General features: G+C 45.4%; 1 protein-coding gene across 6 annotated transcripts in view; it reads right to left on the reverse strand.

Moving 5' to 3' along the window:
* osbpl8 (oxysterol binding protein-like 8) overlaps positions 1–21,240 on the reverse strand; it is a 419,660-nt gene extending 398,420 nt beyond the window's left edge. For 4 of the 6 annotated variants that reach the window (XR_009645711.1, XM_060839573.1, XM_060839571.1 and 1 more), the window contains exon 1: positions 21,101–21,239. The gene's annotated coding sequence lies outside the window, so the exon portion shown is untranslated. Of the gene's footprint in view, positions 1–21,100 lie in introns of all 6 variants that reach the window. The other 2 variants (XM_060839572.1, XM_060839574.1) reach the window with 2 other exon arrangements.
* Positions 21,241–23,410: the final 2,170 nt, after the last annotated feature.

Below are 23,410 nucleotides of genomic sequence, written 5' to 3' on the forward strand. Positions count from 1 at the left end.
TTCCCAGCTCGGCGAACAGAACCACAACAATGATGATGAGTGAATCAGTGCGGTCTTGCTGAACATGCACACCAGTCCTTTAAGATATCGGGACAAGTGAATAACATTGTTAAAAAGGCATTTTTTTAAAATCGTGGGACGTGGATATTGGTGGCGGATCAGCATTATATTTGCATTCCTAGTTGCCCTTGAGAAGACAGTGGTAAGCTGCCACCTTGAACCACTACAGTCCACATGCTATATTAACTCACAATGCCATTAATGAGGAAATGCCAGGAGTTTAACCCAGACACAGTGAAGAAATGGCGATATATTTCCAAGTCACAATGTTAAGTGACTAGGAGGGGAACATGCAGGTCATGGTGTTCACAAATATCTGCCCTTGTACTTCTAGATGCAAGCGGTTCTAAGTTTGGAAGGTGCTGTCTGAGGAAGTTTGGTGAATTTCTGTAATGCATTTTGGACACACTACTGCAGAGTGTCGGTGGTGGAAAGAATGAATGCCTGTGAATGTGGTGCCAATCAAATGGCCTACTTTGTCCTGTATAATGTCAAGCTTCTGGAGTGTTATTGGGGCTGCACTCACCCAGGCCGGAGGGGCTATTCCATCACAATCCTGACTTGTACTTTGTAGATGATGGACAGGCTTTGGGGAATCAGGAGGTGAGCTACTCACTGCAATATTCCGAACCTCTAACCTGCTCTTGCAGCCAGTGTTTATGTGATGAGTCCAGTGGAATTTCTAGTACATGGTAACTCCAAGGATGTTGATAGAAGGGATTCAGTGATGGTAACATAACTGAATGTCTCTTAGACATGATCATTGTATGGTATTCATGTGTGGCAATTTGGGGAGGCCATCCTTACCTGGTTTGGCCCAGATGTGACTCCAGACCCACAGCAACGTGGCTGACTCTTAACTGGCCTCTGGGCAATTAGGAATGGGTAATAAATGTTAGCCAAACCAGTGTTGCCCTCATCACATGAAAGATTAAAAATAAAGAATGTTACTTGCCACTTGTCAGCCAAAGCCTAGATATTGTCCAGATCTCGTTGCATTTGAACATGGACTGCTTCAGTATCTGAAGAGTCAAGAATGGGGACCAGTTCAGAATAGCAGTTTCCTTCCCCTAAAAAACACTAGTCAACCACGTGGTTTTTTTCCTGCCAAGTGACAACAGTTTTATGGTTGTCATTAGACCCAAGATTCTTTCGTGAACTCAAATGCCACCATCATCCATGACAGGATTTGAATCTAAGCTCCTGAAACATAAGTTGAGTTTCTGGATTAATAACCAAGCTATAATACACTAGACCATTGCCCTCCCTGCGGCCTGTTTGAAGTCTGACCCATTTAGCATCGTGATAGTCCAACACAACACAACACAATGGCTGGTGCAAGGTTTGTGTGGTGGTCACTCTCATTGATACGTTTATTGGACAAATGCATCTGCAGCAGGCAGATTTGTTAGGATGAGATTGAGTGTGTATTTCACTCTGGTTGGTTTCCTCACCTCCTGCCGCATACCCAGTTGCGCAGCTGTATCCTTTAGGACACCATCATGATTAACTATGAGACTTCATGAGGTCTGGAGGTTCTTTAGGATTCCCAGGGCACCTCTCTCCCAACTGTATACCAGTGTGCTGCCACCTTTGTTGGGTCTGCCTTGCCAGCAGGTCAGGAGATATCCAAGCACGGTGACAGTGGTGTCAGAAACATGGTTGTCAGACATCTTTCAGTTAATATGTCAGGCTGTTGCTTGACTAGTCTGTGAGACAGCTCTCCCAATTTTGGCACTAGCCCCCAGACGTTACTCAGGAGGACTTCACATGGTCAATAGAACTGATTCTGCGGTTGCCTATTGCAATGCCTCCATCTGATTTCTTTTCTTTTGTGAGATTTCATAGTGATTGGTACAACTGAATAACTTGCTCAGCCATTTCTGAAGGCAATTGAGCGCTAACCACATGTCAATGGCTAAGGATCTCGAGTCACATGTAGGCTAGACCAGGCGAGGTTGGCAGATTTCCTTCCCTGAAGAACATTAATGAGCCAGATGGGATTTTCTAACAATTGTCTACAGTTGTATGGTTATCACAGATTCTTAATTCCAAATATTCCCATTTCAAATTCCACCAGTTGCTGCAGCGGGAAACAAACCTGGGTCCCCAGGCCACTAGCTGTGTTTCTGGATTAATAGTCTAGTGATAATACTACGAGATTATCGTCTCTCCAAACCTCTTTTTATTACTTAAGGAATAGAGTTCAGGAGCAAGGAGGTTATGCTGGAACTGTACAAAACACTGGTTAGGCCACAGCTAGATCAGTGTGCGGTTCTGAAATTCACATTATAGGAGAGATATCATGGCACTCAACACTGCAAATGAGATTAACATGGTATTTCCTGAGCTGCAGTTTCAGTTAGTGAGTAGAGATTGGAGAGACTGAGGATGTCTTCCTCAGAGCAGAGGAGATGGAGGGAAGATATGATTGTGATTTCAAAAATTAGGAAGTGCATAGGAAGAGTAGACAGGAAGACACAGGGAGACACTTAAGGTAAGGGCAGAGGTTTTGAGGAGATGTGAGAAAAACGTTTTCATCCCGAGGGTGATGGGGGTCTAGAATTCTGTGCCTGTCAGGGTGGTAGAGGCAGAAATCCACATAACAATTAAGAAATATTTAGATGTGCACTTGTGATATGAAGACATTCAAAATTGTGGGCCAAGTACTGGAAAATGGAATTAGAGTAGATAGGAAGCTATTTTTGAGACACAATGGGCCGAAAATCCTTTTTCTGTGCTGCAAATCGTTCTGACACATGTAACTCACATAACCTCCCTACTTTTGTAATAAATTTCTATTAAAATAAATTCTAACAGTCGAACAGCTTCAATTGCTTGGTCATGCAGACTTAACTGTCAAAAGGGGGTAAGAAGTTGAAACTGTTGGTCGTGCTCTCATCAGGACTCAGACACAAAAAGTAGATTTGAAAGACATGAAGACACTTCATACAGCATAAGAAGAAAGCGCTGATTGGTTGGGCCATTATTCATATGGTGATTCAAAAACAATGCATTGTCACCCTTAGTTTTCCATGAAGGCACGTGGTCTGTGATTGGTCAGCATGTTGCCATGGGAATGAAACTTGCCATCTCTATGGCAAAGTGCAGTCTATGTATGAATTCCACTTATCGCCATAACTGGGTCATCTGTTTACTATGCTCTGCCTGTACAGTTCATAAATAAATCGTTTTACTGTACACAGATACACATGACAATCAATCACTCCATCGAGACCATTGTCCAATGGTATACCACAAGGATCAGTATTATTTATTATATATTTAAATGATATCAGTGAAACTGTGAGGGAATGTTAAGCAAGTTTGCTGATGATATCAAGATTGATAGTGGTTAATAGTGAAGAAAATGGTTCTAAGTTGCTGAAGATATAGATGGGTTGGTCAGATGGGCAGAGCATTGACAGATGGCATTTAATCCTAGTAAGTGTGAGGTAGTGCATTTTGGAAGAAACAACAAGATGAGGGAGTATTTAATGAATGGCATGACACTGGGTAGCTTAGAGAAACAGAGGGATCTTGGAGCAATTATTCACAGTCAGCAGACAACATGAATAGGATAGTTAAATTGACAAGTGGGCGGGACACTTGCTTTCATCTGTCATGGCATAGAGTATAAGCAATGACATAATGGATGCGTAGAGACTGTTGGTTAAACCTGTCGGACTGGAGTACTGTGTGCAGTTCTGGTCACCTCACTACAAAAAGGACACAATAGCACCAAATGGGGTGCAGCGGAGATTCACCAGCACGCTGGAGCAAATTACTACAGATGCTGGAATCTGTACTGAAAACAAAAATTGCTGGAAATCACAGCAGGTCAGGTGGTATCCATGGACATGGACGAATATATAATAGTACAGCATAGCACAGACCCTTTGGCCAACGATGTTGTGCTGAGCATTTATCTTAATCTAAGTTCAAACTAATCGACACAACCGTCAATTTACTGCCGTCCGTGTCTTTGTCCAGCAGTCACTGAAATGTCCCTAATGTCTCTGACTCTACTACCACAGCTGACAGTGCATTCCACATATTCACCACTCTCTGTGTAAAGAATCTAGCTCTGACACCTTCCTCCAGTCACTATAAAATTATCACCCCTCATGACAGCCATTTCTGCCATGGGGAAAAGTCTATCGCTATCTATTCTGTGTCTTGTACACCTCTATGAAGTCACCTCTCTTCCTCTTCTCACCAGTGTGAAAAGGCCGAGCTCTCTCAAGCTCTCTTCATAAGGCAAGCCCTCCAATTCAGGCAGCATCCTGGTAATTCCCTTCTACACCCTCTCTAAACCTTCCACATCCTTCCTATAATGAGACTACCAGAACAGGACACAATTTTCCCAGTATGGTCTAACCAGGATTTTATACAGCTGCAATGAAACCGCATGACTCTTAAACTCATTCTCTCTTAATGAAAGCCAAAACATCATACACCACCTTAATGTGGGTGGCAACTTTGAGGGATCTATGTACATAAACCCCAAAATCTCGCTGTTCCGCCACACTGCCAAGAATCCTGTCTTTAACCCTGTATTCAGGATTCAAATTCGACCTTCCAAAATGAATCACTTCGCATTTACCCATTTGCCACTCGTCAGCCCAGCTCTACATCCTTTCCACTTCATGTTGTAGCCTGCAATAGCCCTAGACACAATTTACAACACCGCTGACCTTTGTGTCATCGGCAAACTTACTAACCCACCCTTCCACTTCGTCATCCAAGTCATTTATAAAAACTACAAAGAGTAGAGGCCCAAGCACAGATCCCTGCAGAACACCACTAGTCACCGACCTCACGCGGATTACATTTCAACCACTACAACACACTGTCATCTTTCTGCCAGGCAATTCCATATCCAGAAAGCCAAATTTCCCTGTATCCCATACCTCCTAACTTTCTGAATGAGCCTACCATGGGGAACCTTATCAAATGCCTTACTGAAATCCATACACACCACATCCGCTGCTCAACCTTTGAGGATGTCATGAGACAAGTTGACAAACAACTCAATAAGGCTTATAAGACATGACCTGCCCCCTCAAAACCATGCTGATTATTTTTAGTCAAACTATGTTTTTCCAAATAGTTATAAATCCTACCTCTCAGAGTCCTTTCCAGTATCTTGTTTACTACAGATGCAAGACTGACTGGTCCGTAATTCCCAGGGATTTCGCTATCCAGAAGAACAATATTCGCCTCCCTCCAATCGTCTGATATGAAGCCCATGGAAAATGAGGATGCAAAGATCATCACCAGAGACGCAGCTATCTTATTCCTTGCTTCCTGTCGTAACCTTGGATATATTTGGTCCAGCTCTGAGGACTTATCTATCCCAAAATTTTTAGCACATCCACTTTCTTAGTATCAATCTATTTAAGCCTATTAAGCTGGACCACAGTGCTCTCACGACCAACAAGGTCCCTCTATCTCATGAATACTGAAGCAAAAAACTCATTTAGGGCCTCCCCTACCTCAGCAGACTCTAGGCACAAGTTCTGTCCACTATTCCTGATCAGCCCTATCCTCTCTTTGATCATTCTCTTATTCCTCAACTCAGTGTAGACTGCCTTTGGATTTTCCCTAATCCTTCACACCAAGGCTTTTTCATGTCCCCTCCTAGCTCTCCTCAGTCCATTTATGAGTTCTTTCCTAGCTACCCTGTCATCCTCTAAAGCTGTGCTAGATCCTTGCTTCCTCAATCTTAAGTAAGGCACGTTGGCTCAGTGATTAGCATTGCTGCCTCACAACACAAGGGACCTGTGTTCGATTCCAGCCTCAGGTGACCATCTGTGTTTAGTTTGCACATTCTCCGTGTCTGAGTGGGTTCCCTCCAGGCGCTCCAGTTTCCTCCCACAATCCAAAGATGTGCAGGTTCAGTGAATTGGCTGTGCTAAATTGCCCAGAGTATAGGTTAGGTGCATTAGTCAGGGGTAAATGTGGATAATAGGGGAATGGGTCTGGATGGGATACTCTTCAGAGGGTCGGTGTGGACTTGTTGGGTCGAAGGGCCTGTTCCACACTGTAGGGATTCCAGGGAAGTAATCTTCTTTCTTCTTCTTGATGAGAAGCTCCTTTTCTCTTGTCATCCAAGGCTACTTCACCTTACCATTCCTTGCCTATCTCAGTGGGACAAGTTATCCAACACTTGCAACAAGTGCTCCTCCACATTTCTGTTGTGCATTTCCCAGAGAACCATTGTTCCCAATTTATACTCCACAGCTCCTGTCTAATAGCAGTATAATTTCCCCTCCCCCAATTAAATACCTTCCCATACTGTCTGTTCTTATCCCTCCCCAAGGCTATGGTAAAAGTGAGGCAGTTGTGGTCACGGTCACTGAAATGCCCTTCCACAGAGAGATCTGATGACTGGTTTGGCTCGTTGCCTAGCACCAAATCCAATATGGCCTCCCCCGTAGTCGGCCTATGTACATATTTGAGAAAGTGTATAAGGTACCTGATCAGGTGTACCCTAGAACTCTGTGGGAAGCTAAGGAAGTGACTACTGGGCCTCTTGCTGAGATATTTGCATTATTAATACTCACAGGTGAGGTGCTGGAAGACTGGAGGTTAGCTAACATGGTGCCACTGTTTTAGAAAGATGCTAAGGACAAGCCAGGAAACTACAGACCAGTGATCCTGACATCGGTGGTGGGCAAGTTGTTGGAGGGAATCCTGAGGGACAGGATGTACACGTATTTGGAAAGGCAAGGACTGATTAGGGATGGTCAACATGGCTTTGTGCGTGGGTAAGGGCTTAAAAATGTGTTGCTGGAAAAACGCAGGTCAGGCAGCATCAAAGGAACAGGAGAATCGACGTTTCGGGCAGAAGCCCTTCTTCAGGAATGAGAAGGGTGTGCCAAGCAGACTAAGATAAAAGGTAGGGAGGAGCGTTGGGAATACGATAGGTGGAAGGAGGTTAAGGTGAAATTGATAGGAGAGGGGGTGGGGGCGGAGAGGTCGGGAAGAAGATTGCAGGTCAAGAACGCGGTGCTGACTTGGGACGGAGGGAGGGGAAATGAGAAAACTGGAGAAATCTGCATTCATCCCTTGTAGTTGGAGGGTTCCTAGGCGGAAGATGAGGCGCTCTTCCTCAGGCATCGTGTTGCCATGGTCTGCGATGGAGGAGTCCAAGGACCTGCATGTCCTTGGCGGAGTGGGAGGAGGAGTTAAAGTGTTCAGCCACGGGGCGGTTGGGTTGGTTGGTGCAGGTGTCCCAGAGGTGTTCTCTGAAATGTTCTGCAAGTAGGCGGCCTGTCTCCCCAATATAGAGGAGGCCACATCGGGTGCAGCGGATGCAGTAAATGATGTGTGTGGAGGTGCAGGTGAATTTTTGACGGATATGGAAGGATCCCTTGGGGCCTTGGAGGGAAGTAAGGGGGGAGGTGTGGACAATTCTTTTTCATTTCTTGTGGTTGCAGGGGAAGGTACCGGGAGTCGCGGTTGGGTTGGTGGGGTGTGTGGTGTGGATCTGACGTGGGAGTCGCGGAGGGAGTGGCTGATAGGGGTAGGGAGGTAAGTATATCCTTGGTGGTGGGGTCTATTTGAAGGTTGCGGAAATGACGAAGGATGATACGATGTATCTGGAGGTTGGTGGGGTGGTAGGTGAGGACCAGTGGGGTTCTGTCCTGGTAGCGATGGGAGGGGCAGGGTTCAAGGCCGGAGGAGTGGGAAGTGGAGGAGATGTGTTGACGGATATGGAAGGATCCCTTGGGGCCTTGGAGGGAAGTGAGGGGGGAGGTGTGGCCATGTCTCACAAATGTGATTGAGTTTTTTGAAGAAGTAACAAAGAGGATTGATGAGGGTGGAACAGTGAACGTGATCGATATGGACTTCAGTAAGGTTCTCCATTGGGGACTGGTTAGCAAGGTTAGATCTCATGGAATAAATGGAGAACTCGCCATTTGGATATAGAATTGGCTCAAAGGTAGAAGACAGAGGGTAGTGGTGGGGGGTTGTTTTTCAGACTGGAGGCCTGTGACCAGTGGAGTGCCACAGGATTGGTGCTGGGTCCTCTATTTTTTGTCATTTATATCAATGATTTGAATGTGAGCATAAGAGGCATAGTTAGTAAGTTTGCAGATGATACCAAAACTGAAGGTGTAGTGGACAGCGAAGAAGATTACCTCAGATTACAATGGGATCTTGATCAGATGAGCCAATGGGCTGAGAAGTTTAATTTAGATACATGCGAGGTGCTGCATTTTGGGAAATGCAGGACTTATACGCTTAATGGTAAAGTCTCAGGACTGTTACTGAACAAAGCGACCTTGGAGTGCAGGTTCATTGCTCCTTCAAAGTGGAGTCACAGGTAGACAGGATAGTGAAGGCAGCGTTTGGTATGCTTTCCTTTATTGGTCAGAGTATTGAGTACAGGAGTTGGGAGGTCATGTTGTGGCTGTACAGGACATTGGTTAGGCCACTGTTGGGATATTGCATGCAGTTCTCGTCTCCTTCTTATCGGAAAGATGTTGTGAAACTTGAAAGGGTTCAGAAAAGATTTACAAGGATATTGCCAGGGTTGGAGGATTTGAACTGGAGGGAGAGTTTGAACAGGCTGGGGTTGTTTTCCCTGAAGCGGAGGCTGAAGATTGACATTATTGAGGTTTACAAAATCATGAGCGGCATGATATAAAGGCACCTAAGGGGCAAAGCTTTCACGCAGAGGATGATGCATGGATGGAATGAGCTGCCAGAGAAAGTGGTGGAGGCTGGTACAATTACAGCATTTAAAAGATATCTGGATGTGTATATGAACAGGAGAGGTATGGACGGATATGAGCCAAGTGCTGGCAAATGGAAGGAGATGAGGTAAGGGTATCTGGTCAGCATGGACGAGTTGGACCGAAGGGTCTGTTTCCATGCTGTACATCTCTATGACTTTAAAAGGTTCTTCCAGTGCATAAACACCAGAACAATGCCATTGGGCAATAGCCACATTCTACATTATGAATTCAATGTAATATCATATCACCAATTAATAATGCATGGTTATACATCACAGCCCTCCTACAATATTAAGTATTTATTCAAGTGAACTATGGAACTCCCAATTTCCAGTCACAGCACTTTTTACTCAAAGAAATGCAACTGGCAAACTTTCAAGCATTTTTCGTTACTTGTGCCTCTGTTTTTAGTAGATAGCATTCTTGCCTTTATCCAGAGGTTATGTTTTCAGGTCACATGACACAAATTGAGGACTTAACCTCAACAAACATTGCAGTGTGGTACAATGATCATATTTTGTTGCCAGTCTTTGACTGAAGCATTAAGACCAAGATGTAATCTGTGTGATGCAGCCTACAATAAAACTGCTGCATTTTGCCTAAACAAGTTACTCATCTCAAAAAACAAGGAGTACTTTGAAGTATTTCTGAGACCAGTGCTGAAGATGATATAAGTCAATATTTCTCCAGTCAATTTGTGTGAATTAAAAATAGATGTAAAAGGATCCAGATGGCAGTTCATTAGCTGCATTGTGCATCAAGCCACAGAACAGCAAACCAACTGCAGAATTCTCCCAATTCTGATTTCTAACATTTGGAGCTATCTGATCTCCTATTAAAAAAACACCTTCCCTGACTGCTGATATAAAAACTCCTGTAGCTTTGTACTGCAGGATATACATGGTCTTGAATGAAGATCAATACGCAAGCAGTGACTGATACAGCAGCACAATGATGTAGGAGTAGCGCTCTGAAAGCTCGTGCTTCCAAATAAACCTGGTGTTGTTTACTTTTTAACTTTGTACATTCCAGGCCAACACCAGCACCTCCAAAATCAGCACAATGCCGATAGACTCAGATAGCACATAGCATTTTTCTGGGTTTTGATGCAGGGTGCATGGAACCCAACACCAAGTGTGGATAAAAGTAAAATAGGTGAATAAGAAAGCAACAGAGTTAACAAGAACAAGATATTTGCCCAAGAGTTTACACAGGAAGCAACTGCGAGAACTGATCAATTTCACTTCAAAGATTTCCTAAAAGAATCTTGCATTTCACTAAGATGCGAGGAGAATGAGACTTAGAATCTAGTATGAATTACTCTAAATTCTTTGATAACATCAACTTGTTTAGTTAGATTTAATTCTTAAACGGGGTTAAAGCGAGTACTGCGGATGCTGGAGATTAGAGTCAAATTAGTGGTGCTGGAAAAGCATAGCAGGTCGGCAACATCCGAGGAGCAGGAAAATCGACGTTTCGGGCGAAAGCCCTTCTTCAGGAATTCTGAAGCATCAACTCTCTTTTAGGGTTAAGGAGATTTTTTAAAATTGCTCCTCATCGTGGGGTTTCTGAAGTTTGGATAGTTAATTGTGACTGTTAGTTACTCTGGTTGAAAGCAGGCACAGAATATAAAAAGAAGGCCTTTGTGCAACCATCGCAGAGCACAAACTGCAAAGAATGGGGTATAGCAGGTTCCTCAGATGGGAGTGAGGTCAAGTGGGGGAAGGGAAGATTTTTTTCTGCTGTCTTGTTTTCTTAACTACTTCCCTAGATCGATGGGCCAAAAACAGACCAAAGCCCAAGAACTGCATGTTTAAGGGATTAACTGAGAAGCACCAAGGTAAATAAAAGCCTGAGAATAAGAGAAGGAAACTAAAGTTAAGCTGAAAGGAGTTTCCATAAGACTATGTAATTCGAAAAGTTAGAAAGACAAAAGTTCAAATTTAAATTCATGGCTGGTGAGGTCAGCTGAGTCATACACGTGATCTGCCAAATATAAGTAGTTATGGACTTAACTGGCATCCCAGATGACCACGTTTTCACAAAGTGCTCCCAACCGCAGAAACTTGAGCCTCACCCTTCAACAGCAGCTCCAGACACTGACGCTTCTGCCATGCTGAGAGTTACATGGATTGCACATTTAGGGAAGAGGTCACACTACTGCTAAAGGGCTGAAGAAAGGAATGGGCTGCTATACTTTTCCAGCACCACTCTAATCTAGATTCTGGTTTCCAGCATCTGCAATCCTTGTTTTTACCTCATTGATTTTAACCCTACTGCGAATACTCTTGTAAGGATGCCAGCCTTGAAGATGTTTTCCTCTTCTCTCTGTAAAAATCTCTCTCTCTCCACCCTGCAGGCTCCCTGCCTCTATTCCTGATGAAGGGTTTTTGCCCGAAATGTCGATTTACTTGCTCCTCAGATGCTGCCTGACCTGCTCTGGTTTTCCAGTGCCACTCTAATCTAGACAAAAGAAACACCTTAACCTCCTTCCATCTATCACATCTCCATCGCCCCTCCCCCAAGTCCCTCCTCCCTACCTTTTATCTTAGCCTGCCTGGCACCCTCTCCTCATTCCTGATGAAGGGCTTATGCCCGAAACGTCGAATTTCCTATTCCTTGGATGCTGCCTAACCTGCTGTACTTTAACCAGCAACACATGTTCAAAAGAAAGGAATGGGTGACCAAAAGGCAGTTCAGGGGTAAACAGGCAAAGCACGGTGGCTCAGTGGTTAGCACTGCTGCCTCACAGTGCCAGGGATCCGGGTTCTATCCCAGTCTTGGGCGACTGTCTGCTCGGAGTGTGCACATCCTCCCCATGTCTGTGCCAGTTTCCTCCGGGTGCTCCGGTTTCCTCCCACAGTCCAAAGATGTGCAGGTCAGGTGAACTATCCCCACTGAAGTGCCCAAAGTGTTCAGGGATGTGTAGGTTAGATGCATTAGTCATGGGAAATATAGAGTAATTGGGTTGGGAAATAGTTCTGGATGAGATATTCTTTGGAGAGTCAGTGTGGACTTGTTGGGCCAAATGGCCAGTTTCCCCAGTGTAGGGATTCTATGAACACCCTATTACAAGAGCGCCCTAGGATCCTTCTCATAAATTGGTTTACAGTTTTGGAAGCCTATGAAGGAGCAAGTTCCTCACCAGAATTCAGATTAAGCAAGCTTCTAGCACCATAGTTGGCCTGACTGTACAGGAGGGGACAAAAAAGAAAGCAAGAGAAATAGTGGTAGGAAATGCATTAGTTAGAGAAGAGATAGGCCACAGACATCACACCACAATGTTGTATTGCCTCCCTAGTATAAAAGGAGAAAATTCTTAACCTTTAAGAAGTTCTTGGATGAGTACTTGAAATGTTATTACATTCAAGGTTCTGGGTCAGGTGTTACAAAGTAGAACTAGTAGAGATTTACAGCGGCTTTTTTTTGTCAGTGGAGACTCAATAGGCAAAACTGCCTCTTCTGTATTGTATGATTCTATGATTCGTTGAGACAAGTGAACAGTGATTGGTCAACAACACCCTTGTATCAATCCTAGTGACTCAGAGGAGTTTGTACGAACAGTTACAAAAAAAATGTCATCGTAAAAGTTCAAGTGTAAGACTATAAGAAATAGGAACGGGAGTAGGCTGTGATAGGATTAGAGTTAAGCTAACCCTAAATCCTTAAACCTGATGTGTTATTCAATGAGATAATATTACGCACATCCACTTGTCTGCATTTTCTCTGTAACCCTCATTTCCCCGACTGATCAAGAATCTCTATCAGCCTTAAATATACATGCTGCTCTTTGTATCTGGAGAAAGTGAAAAAAAAGTTAAGAATTATTTAGATGAGGAATAGGGAGCACAAAGGCATCAAGAGCCGTACCTGAGCCGTATTTCCGATGCAATCACACTTTACGTAAACAGCCTTGGTTAGACAATATTAAGTGAATTGCAAACTTGGTAAGAATAAACAGACTTTGGAAAGACTGCAAAATAGAAATTTTAAATTACTAAGTGACTGCATAACCTTGGGATAATATTCTGTGAAATTTAGACAGTAAAGAAAATGGAATAAAGCTTTCATAGAATCCCTACAGCATGTAAACAGGCCATTCGAACGAACTCCTCTTTCTTTTACCCCTAAGTAATGCACCTAACCTCCATATCCTTGAACACTATGGGCAATTTTGCATAGCCAATTCACCTAACCTGCACATGATTGGACTGTGGGAAGAAACTGGAGCACCCAAAGGGAACCCACACAGATGCGAGAAGCATGTGCAAACTCCATAGAGTCGCCCAAGGCTGGAATCGAACCCAGGTCTCTACCGCTGAGAGACAGCAGTGCTAACCACTGAGCCACCGTGCCACTTTCAAGATACTAAGGAAAAAGCCAGGCAACATTGAGGGAAAATAATATTTTGAATCAAGTTTAGGATGAAGAGACACCATGAGAAAGTTAGAACCAGATCTTTCACGTATGAAGTTTGAAATAGCGATAAATGGAGTGGCATAAAGGTTTTGGAGGAGGATTACTGGATCCAAAACATTGATTCTGGTTTCTTTCCATAGGTACTGCCAGGCGTGCTGAGTTTCTCCAGCCATTTCTGTTTTTGGTCCATGATGTAAGCTGGATGCAACAGGCTGCAAGAAGCACAACTGGGCTGTGCTCATCCCACCCCCACTGGCCAGCCTTCTCCAGCTGCTGTGGTGCCCTGAGGGGCAGTTGTGCTTGTTCCACCTCCACCTGTTGCCTCTACTTATCACAGGTCAAGGTTACAGACTATTTAGGAACAGCCAACAGCGCTGCTTTCCATCAGTTTCAAACGATATGGGTTCCTCTTCACGGGTGTGCTTTGCACCATTTAAAAACAGTATTTACTGCGTATGGAGCCAATGTGGAAATACTTTAGCATACACCGTGGTTGAAACGGAACTGTTTTCTGTAAATCACAAATTATGCTAGATCAAGTGTTAAGTTCAAAATTAAAATTGATAAAGACCATAAGAGCAAAAAGCGTATTCAATTCCTCAAGTTTGCTCTGCCATTCAATGAGATCATGCTGATCTCAATCCTCAATTCTCCACTTTTGTGCCTTTTTCCTGTAACCCTCTAATTCCGTAACTGATGAAAATGTCCACCTCAGTACTGAATGTATTTAAATACCCAACCTCAACAGCCCTCTGCAGAGATCCACAGCCCTGGCCAGAGAATTCCTCATCTGTGTCTTACATGTGTAACCCCTTATTGAAATTATGCTTTCTGGTCCCAGATTCTCCCACAAGTGCAAACAACTTTACTGTATCTACCCTTTAAGAATCTTGTCTATTTCGATAAGGTCACCTCAAACTTATCTATATTCCAACGAGTACAGGCTCAATTTACTTAACCTCTATATCTGGGACCAGCATATGTGAACCTTCTCTGGAAGCACTTAATGTCAATATTTCTTTTGCTTATTTAAGAGCCCAAAACCGTACACTGTATTGCAGCTGTGGTTTGCCTACTGCTGGCAAAATGTTCTCATTTTTATACTCTATTCCCTTTGATATAAAGGCCAAAATGTTATTTGCCTTCCCTATTAATGCCTGAACTTGTATGCTAGCTTTTTGATATTCACAGAGGAGGATTCCCGAACCCTCTATCGAGGAGCCTTCTGCAGTCTTCCTCCATGTTAATAATATTCATTCCTCTATTATTTCTGCAAAAGTCCATAACCTCAATTTTCCCCAAGTACATTCCATCTGTTAAGTTTGGCCCACTCACTTAACCGGTCGACAGGCATATCCTTTTCAAGACTCGTGGGGTCATCCCTACCACTTGTCTTCCCTATTTTGTGTCACAGAGCTATGTTCCCAGAATATTGAGGGATAGAGGTTAAAGATGGGAGTATGGAGTTAAATGAAAGATTAGCTATTTGATGCAGTGATACTGTCCCTACCACTGCACCGAGGGGCCCAGGTTAAAGATCCACCTTCTCCAGAGGTATGTAATAACATCTTCACACAGGCTGATTGGGAAAAATGGGCTAAATTAAAATTTTAAAATAATAAAAAGCAAAATATCCACCCTTGTATATTAACTCACCATTCAAAATTAGATAATTCCTGGTAAAGCAATGCATACTAGATTAACTGAACTTTCTACCCTATTGTGTGAAATTGAAATACGAAGGAAGGAGAGAAACTCTTGGGTGTGCCAAGTTTTGTTCACAGTGCATCTCTTGTTTTAAAAATATGAGCTTCACAGACTTCAGTTCTCAATTAGAATTTGCACTATACTGTCATTCAGGAACAACTGCAGATATGTTCCAATTGTAGTGCTAGAGCTGCCAATCCCTGGGAAGTTAAACAACTCAGAGGAACAAGATATGGAACCAACCTTTCCTGGAATCATATTTTCCTGATATAAATTGTAAGGATATAAGCGTACTGGGTTTTTCTAAGGGTGGAGTAGGATAGAAAGGAAAAACAAACCCAGAACTCCTTGGCTGACAAAAGAGTACATAAGATGAAACAGGAAAAGGGTGCAACTGACAGACATCAGATAGCTAATATGGTTAAGAACCAGACATTCATCAAAGGTTCAGACGGGAAGTGATAGAAAATGAATGCATAGAGAGAGGTTGACAGCCCTGAACAAGGATATAACACTTGAAATTGTCTAGTTTTTTGGAGCCACTCCTATAACTAAGAAAGCAAAAACAAGGCAGCAAAGTACTACATGAATGGCTGTAAACTGAGAAGGGGGAGTGTGGATCAGGACCTGGACGTCCTCGTGCACCAGTCACTGAAAGCAAGCATGCAGGTGCAGAAGACAGTAAAGAAGGCAAATGGTATGTTGGCCTTCATTGCGAGAGATTTCAAGTATAGGAACAAGGATGTGTTGTTATGATTATACAGGGCCTTGGTGACACACCTAGAATAGTGTGTACAGTTTTTGTCTCCTTTTCTGAGGAAGGATGCTCTAGCTCTCAAAGGGAGCACAGCGAAGGTTTACCAGGCTGATTCTGGGGCTGGCAGGACTCATCTAAGAGGAGAGACTGAGTAGGTTAGGATTGCTTTTGTTGGAGATCAAATGAATGACGGAGCATCTCATACAGACTTACAAAATTGTAACAGAACTAGACACAGTAATGCAAGGAGGATGTTTCCGATGATGGGTGCGTCCAGAACCGGGGTCACAAACTGTGGATATGACAGAAATGAGGAAGCATTTCTTCATCCAGGGAGTGATGGGCTTGTGGAATTCATTATCACAGGATGTAGTTGATGCCAAAACATTGAATGTATTCATCAGGCAACTAGATTTAGCACTTGGGGCAAATGGGATCAAAGATTACGGAGAGGAAGCAGGATTAGACTATTGAATTGGACGATCAGCCATGATCATGATTAATCTCAGAGAAGCTGAAAGAGCTGAATAGTCTCCTCCTGCTCCTATCTTCTTTGTTTCTGTGATTGAAAGATTTTAAAGTGTCACTGAAATATTCAAGCTTATTCCCAACAGTACCCAAGATGCATTCCTAGCATACTCCAAGCTTTTAGTGTCTTCTCTTTGTTAATTTTCACTTTTTCCACTACCTTAGGTACTTTCTCTTTCACTGACCTGGGCAGTACCTTCTTCCTTGGTATCTCAGGCAACCTTCCTATCTTTACTTGGAAATCCTTTTTGTAACGGGTTATTAGCCCCATTCTGATTCTTTATACGCGAGAAGAATCCCAGATAACCTAGCAAATACAACCAGTCTATTTCACCTCACTGTTGGAAGGTTCTAAATTTTAAATGGAATGAAGCAGGACAGGGTCCTGGATATATAAGTACATAAATCATTGAAAATATCAGTGAACAATTAATAAAGCACACTGGATCCTGTGCTTTTTAAAAAAAAAGGACAGAATAGAGAAGCAAGCAGGTTATTATAAACCTTGATATAACATTGGATAGCCTCAACTAGAGAAGTGAATCCAAAAAAACCAATATGGTTCATTAATTGAGGGAAGGGAATCTGCGAACAGGTCTGGCTGACAGGTAACTCCAGATCAATCCACCATGGCGAATCAGGACAAGCAGCAAATGGCATGAAAGAATGAAGAACAGAAATGGGATCTTGAGCATCATAAAGAGAGACAATGAGAGAAAATAGATATTTAGCTCACTAGTTACAGCGAGAGGACTTCATCAACTGTTAGTAGATATAAGGAAGGGCGCAAGTCTTCAAAAGTGTGGAAAGGTGGTGTTCCACAGACTGGTGTTTTTAGTTACAAGATGGATTTGCAAATCTGGGGTTTTTCTCATTGAAGACAATTAAATTGAGATGGTATGTTTCGGGATTTAAGGTTGATCAGAATACTATGAAGTTGGAAAATTCAATGTTGACTCCGAGATGCTGGGAACTGCATAAACTGGAGATGAGATATTGTTTCCCCAGCTTGCTTTGTGATTCATTTCAACAGTGCAGCAGGCTCAGTGGCTTCTTCACACCCTGCTTCCTGCAAAGACTCCATTCCATTCTTCAAGTTTCTTCATCTCCTCACTTACAAGTAAACCAGCTTACACTGGGGAGCCTCTGACATAAACTGCTTCTTCCTCAACAAAGGATTCCCTCTCCCTCCACCATGGTTGTCAGCACTCTCAACTGTATTTGCCCCACCTCCCATCCTTCTGCTCACACCACTTCCCCTTTGTCCCACAACAGCATGGTTCCCCTCACCCCTCTTCCATTCCAACAGTCTCAGCATTCAAAGGAACATAATTTCTATGACTTCCAGCAGGTTATTCCAAACACATCATCTCTCCTTCGTTGTCAGCATTCCCACAAACCGTTTTTGCTGCAAAACTCTAGTTCATTCCTCCAACACTCCCTCACTCATCCATGGCACTTTTCCATGCAATTACAAATGTTTTCCCTCCTCCCTCCTCACTGTCTGAGATCCCAAACACACCTTCCAAGAGAAGCAGCATTTTACTTTCATGTTGTAGTGGTTCTGTTCGCCGAGCTGGAAGTTTTTGTTGCAAACGTTTCGTCCCCTGGCTAGGAGACATTATCAGTGCTCTGGAGCCTCCTGCGAAGCGCTTCTTTGATGTTTCTTCCGGCATTTATAGTGGTCTGTCCTTGCCGCTTCCGGGTGCCCGAAACGTCGATTCTCTTGCTCCTTGGATGCTGCCTGGCCTGCTGCGCTTTTCCACCAACACATTTTTCAAGTTTCATTTACACCCATTTTATATCTCTCTTTCTCCACAACCATGAGTCATGCTTTTGTCTTTTGTTCTGGGCACTCTGACAATTTCTTCTACTCATCCCCTCTCTCCCTCTGTCAAACCCACCATTTTCTAGCCCTTTCATTTCCAAAGAGTTATATCAGACTCAAAATACGAGGTTGGTTTCTCTCTCCTGTTGCCAGACCTGTTGAGTTTCTCCAGCACTCTGTTTCTGTTGCTCTACAGATAGCTGGCATGTATTTGATAGACCAGAGTCTCTTTGTTCATAAATGACTTTGTAGTACTGGTCAGATAATATTGTCAGAAATTGGCTAAGTGGCAAATATTGGCCAGGTCAAGCATACGGTACAGCATTGGGCCACTCACAAAACAAGTCTCCAGCTTCTGAAATAAAAACCAAGCGTTGGATAAATTCAGCAGTTATAACAGCACCTCTGGAGAGAAAGTAGAGGTAATGTTTCAAGCCCAATGACTCTTCTTCAGAACAGCTTTGCATCCTCATCTCAGGCAGGGTTGCAGTTTAAGTATTGGTCGCTGAATTCCACTAAATATTCCACAATGCCTCCTTGTTGGACCCTTGCTGAAACAACACTACAACATCACAACCTTCACCACCCAAATAAACTGTCAAAACCTATTATGCAAGATCACATTGTGTAAGCTGCTGTGCAAAATATGAACATTGTTGAACAACATGGAACAAACAAAACAAAAACAGAAATTGCTGGAAAAACTCAGCAGGTCAGGCATCATATGTGGAGAGAAAGCAGTTAACATTTCTAGGCCATTGACTCATCTTCAGACCCTTCTGCTATGAAGAAGGGTCACTGTTTCGGATTGTTATGGAACAAATGAAAATGGACCCCAATAAAGAGAAAAGCATAACTGAGTTGGGCTGTTTAACAGTTTACACTCTGAGTGAACCCATCCGAATCTCTGCTATACATAAACACCATAGAACCAAACTTAGTTAACACAGTAAGGTTCTGACCATTCATTACATCTGATCGGTTTCCAAATCAGTGCACAGTGCTCAAGGTCATCAAATACCATAATACTCAACAAGAAGCTACACCACTGAAGAACAAGTGGAAATCATAAAAGACAAAGATACTCAAGTTTACACTATACTCTACAGAAAGTTTTCCAAAGAGTTTCATTTCCTTTACATAAATGATTAATGATGTGAGAAAAAGCATTAAAAAAAAATTTCAACACTTTCACTTATTTTGCAATATCTGCAGAACATGAAATGTTCACATTCTGGAGCAGTCAGATAATTCAGGTTCAGACTTGCAACTCCCCAAACAAATTACAAATGTGTCACAGGTTTTCAACAACTAGAGAGCCTACTACCACAAAGATTGATATCAACAAACACACAAAGAATTTATGCAGAATGTGCCCTCTCGGCTGAGCCCCAGGTGGACAGATATCATGTATCTGCACGTCGGCCACAAAATGAAATTTGAACATCTATTACCTGGGAAATTCAGTAATGCACAAGGCTCAGAAGCAAAAATGACTGGCATGAAATATGGAGCATGACTGTCAACACTGGTTCTTACTGAGTTCTCACCACCTGGCTAGTCTTCCATCACAAGCTTCTTCATGAGCCACTGCCAGTTACTTCTCTGGCAGAGTCCATGAAAGGCACGAGCAGTGGGATCAGCACAGTCATGAGGAAAAGTCCAGTCATGGTCCGCAATTGGGAACTCTCTATACGTTCATGTATCAGGAAGACAGTCAGAATCAAAATCAATTGAGATGTCTTTTTGTTGTCAAATATGACTTTTTGTAGCTATAGTGAAGGTTCAAATATGAATAAGTGTTACTCAGAATAGTCCTGAGCATTGCTGCAAAATTATGTTCTCACAATCACTATCTTAATGGGATGGGAAGCATGACTTAAAAAGGCGCAAACAAATGATGATGCCAGAAAGTAGCACATTGACAAGCTCTGACTAAATCCGACATTTTTTTTTACAGTTCACATTCACTGCAAAACAGGTTCCGTGGTGAGATCAACAACTTCAATCTATCATTAAACTGGAGAACAGTTACTGACTTGACTTGGGTGGGGACAGGGGAATGGGGAGGATGGGGGGCGACGGGATGGGAGGCAAGGGGGAGGGCGGACGACGGGGTGGGAGACAAGTGGGGGACGGGGTGGGAGACAAGGGGGGGACGGGGTGGGAGGGCGACGGGTGGGAGGGGGCAACGGGGTGGAGGGGGCAACGGGGTAGGGGGGGCAACGGGGTGGGGGGCAGGGCGACGGAACGACATGGTGGGGGGTCGACAGGTGGGGGGGCGATGGGGTGGGGGGGCAACAAGGTTGGGGGGCAACGGGCGGGGGGGCAACAGGTGGGGGGGATGACGGGGTGGGGGTGCCGACAGGGTGGGAAGGGTGATGGGGTGGGGGTGGGGGGTGATGGGGTGGGTGGGGGGGGGGTGATGGGGTGAGTGGGGGTGGGGGGTGATGGGGTGGGTGGGGGTGGGGGGTGATGGGGTGGGTGGGGGGGGTGATGGGGTGGGTGGTGGTGACAGGGTGCGGGTGGTGATGGGGTGGGTGTGTGGTGATGGGATGGGGGTGGTGATGGGGTGGGGGTAGGGGGTGATGATGTGGTGGGTGTGTGGTGATGGGATGGGGGTGGTGATGGGGTGGGGGTAGGGGGTGATGATGTGGTGGGTGTGTGGTGATGGGATGGGGGTGGTGATGGGATGGGGGTGGTGATGGGGTGGGGGTGGGTGGGGGTGGGGGAGATGAGGGGGTGGGAGGGTGGTGACAAGGTGGGGAGGCGACGGGGTGGGGGGTGGGGGGGTGAGGGGGGTGACGGGGTGGGGGGAGTGAGGGTGGGGGGGAAGAGGGAAGAAGCTGGTGGAGGGGGCGGGGATCGGGGGGGTGAGGGGGGGGTCTATCCGCGGGGCGTTAGGGGGCGGTGACCAACCGTCCGAATTCCCGGGCCCGGGGCTTGTCCCTGTGTCCGCGACCCCGGCCCCCCCTCCCCCTTCCTCCCGCCCGGCCCCTCCCCCGGACCCGGACCCTGACCCTGACCCTGACCCTCACTCCTATCCCGTACCTCCTCAGCTCCTCCTTCACTTCTCCCTCACTCCATGACCGCTCCAGTCCGGCTCGAGCTCTGCTCCATTACTCCTTCAACAATTGCTTTCGCCTAACCTTGCACTCCGCCTACAATCGCTCAATCTCTCACTATCCATTGAGCAGCCTGGTCTCAAGAGCTGCAACAAGATGGCCAAAACGCTCATCAGACCATGGTCCTCCCAATATGGTCCTCCCAGCCCAGCGCCGTCCTCCAGCATAGTCCTCCCAGCCCAGCGCCGTCCTCCAACATAGTCCTCCCAGCCCAGCGCCGTCCTCCAACATAGTCCTCCCAGCTCAGCACGGTCCTCCAGCATAGTCCTCCCAGCCCAGCGCGGTCCTCCAGCATAGTCCTCCCAGCTCAGCGCGGTCCTCCAGCATAGTCCTCCCAGCTCAGCGCGGTCCTCCAGCATAGTCCTCCCAGCTCAGCGCGGTCCTCCAGCATAGTCCTCCCAGCCCAGCGCAGTCCTCCAGCATAGTCCTCCCAGCCCAGCGCGGTCCTCCAGCATAGTCCTCCCAGCTCAGCGCGGTCCTCCAGCATAGTCCTCCCAGCCCAGCGCGGTCCTCCAGCATAGTCCTCCCAGCTCAGCGCAGTTCTCCAGCATAGTCCTCCCAGGCCCATCATGTATCGAGGTCCCAGCGGAAAAACGTTAGTGAAATCGAAGGATTGAGGGCGCAGGATAAATAATTATTGTTCAAATCGACACAGGAGTGATGCGATTGACGGAGACTAGAAACGTTTTTTATTTCAAAAATATACTTTGTTCATAAACTATTTTGACGGTCTGTACAGTTGGTCATGCCATACATAGGTAAACATTTACATACACAGATCAGAATTTATCATTTGTATGTACAGGTCTGTACGGTTATCAGTCATTAATCCATATATGTAGCTGAGGTGTCAGCAGATCCCCCTCTGCGTGGGCCCCATGATCTTCTCTAGGCAGGCAGGTGTTACACGGTGGTCTTTCCCCACCGCGCCTTGGCAGCAGCTGCCCCAACCTTCAGCACGTAGTCCTGGACCTTGGAATGTGCCAGTCTGCACCACTCAGTCAGGGTCAACTCCTTCAGCTGGAAGATCAACAGGTTTCGGACCACCCAGAGAGTGTCCTTCACCGAGTTGATGATCCTCCAGGGCTTATGCCCGAAACGTCGAATTTCCTGTTCCTTGGATGCTGCCTGACCTGCTGTGCTTTAACCAGCAACACATTTTCAACTGTGATCACAGTTGATGTTCGTCTCGGTGTGTGTCCCGGGGAACAGGCCAGAGAGCACGGAGTCCCGCGTCACGGCGCTGCTCGGACAAACCTCAACAAACACCACTGCATTCCTCTCCAGACTTCCTCTGCATAGGCACATTCCAGAAGGAGGTGTGTGACAGTCTCGTTTCGAGGGCAGGGTGCGCTGAGAGTCCGGGCGTGCATAAAGGATCTCACAGACAGAGCCCTTCTCACCACCAGCCAAGCCATGTCTTGGTGCTTGCTGGAAAGTTCTGGTGATGAGGTATTCTGCCAAATGGCTTTGACAGTCTGCTCAGGGAACCGCTCGATAGGATCCGCCCTCTCCTTTTCCCGAAGGGTCTCAACAACACTACGTGCTGACCACTTCCTGATGGACTTGTGGTCAAAGGTGTTTTCCTTCATAAACTTCTCCACGAAGGACAGGTGAAACAGAACGGTCCAACTACTCGGAGCGTTCCGCGGCAGCGAGGCCAGGCCCATCCTTTGCAACACCGGGGACAGGTAGAACCTCAGTACATAGTGACACTTGGTGTTTGCGAACCGGGGATCCACGCACAGCTTGATGCAGCCACACACAAAGGTGGCCATCAGGGTGAGGGTGGCATTGGGTGTATTTTTTCCCCCGTTACCCAGATCTTTATACATCGAGTCCCTTCGGACCCGGTCCATCTTTGATCTCCATATAAACTGGAAGATGGCCTGGGTGACTGCAGCAGCACAGGTTCTGGGAATAGGCCAGACCTGTGCCGTGTATAATAGCAATGACAGTGCCTCACACCTGATGACCAGGTTTTTTCCCGCGATGGAGAGTGACCGTAGCTTCCATCTGCCCAGTTTTTGCTGATACGCTCCTCCCAAGACTTGGCGCACGCCCCAGTCCCCCCGAACCAAATACCTAGCACCTTCAGTTGGTCGGTCTTGACGGTTAAAGGGATCGAGGATTGGTCAGCCCAGTTCCCGAAGAGCGTGGCCTCGCTCTTGCCTCGGTTTACCTTGATCCCCAAGGCCCATTTGAACTGGTCACATATGCACGAGTCTGCACACAG

The sequence above is a fragment of the Hemiscyllium ocellatum genome, chromosome 19 (genome assembly GCF_020745735.1).
Source record: "Hemiscyllium ocellatum isolate sHemOce1 chromosome 19, sHemOce1.pat.X.cur, whole genome shotgun sequence".
Lineage (NCBI taxonomy): Eukaryota > Metazoa > Chordata > Chondrichthyes > Orectolobiformes > Hemiscylliidae > Hemiscyllium > Hemiscyllium ocellatum.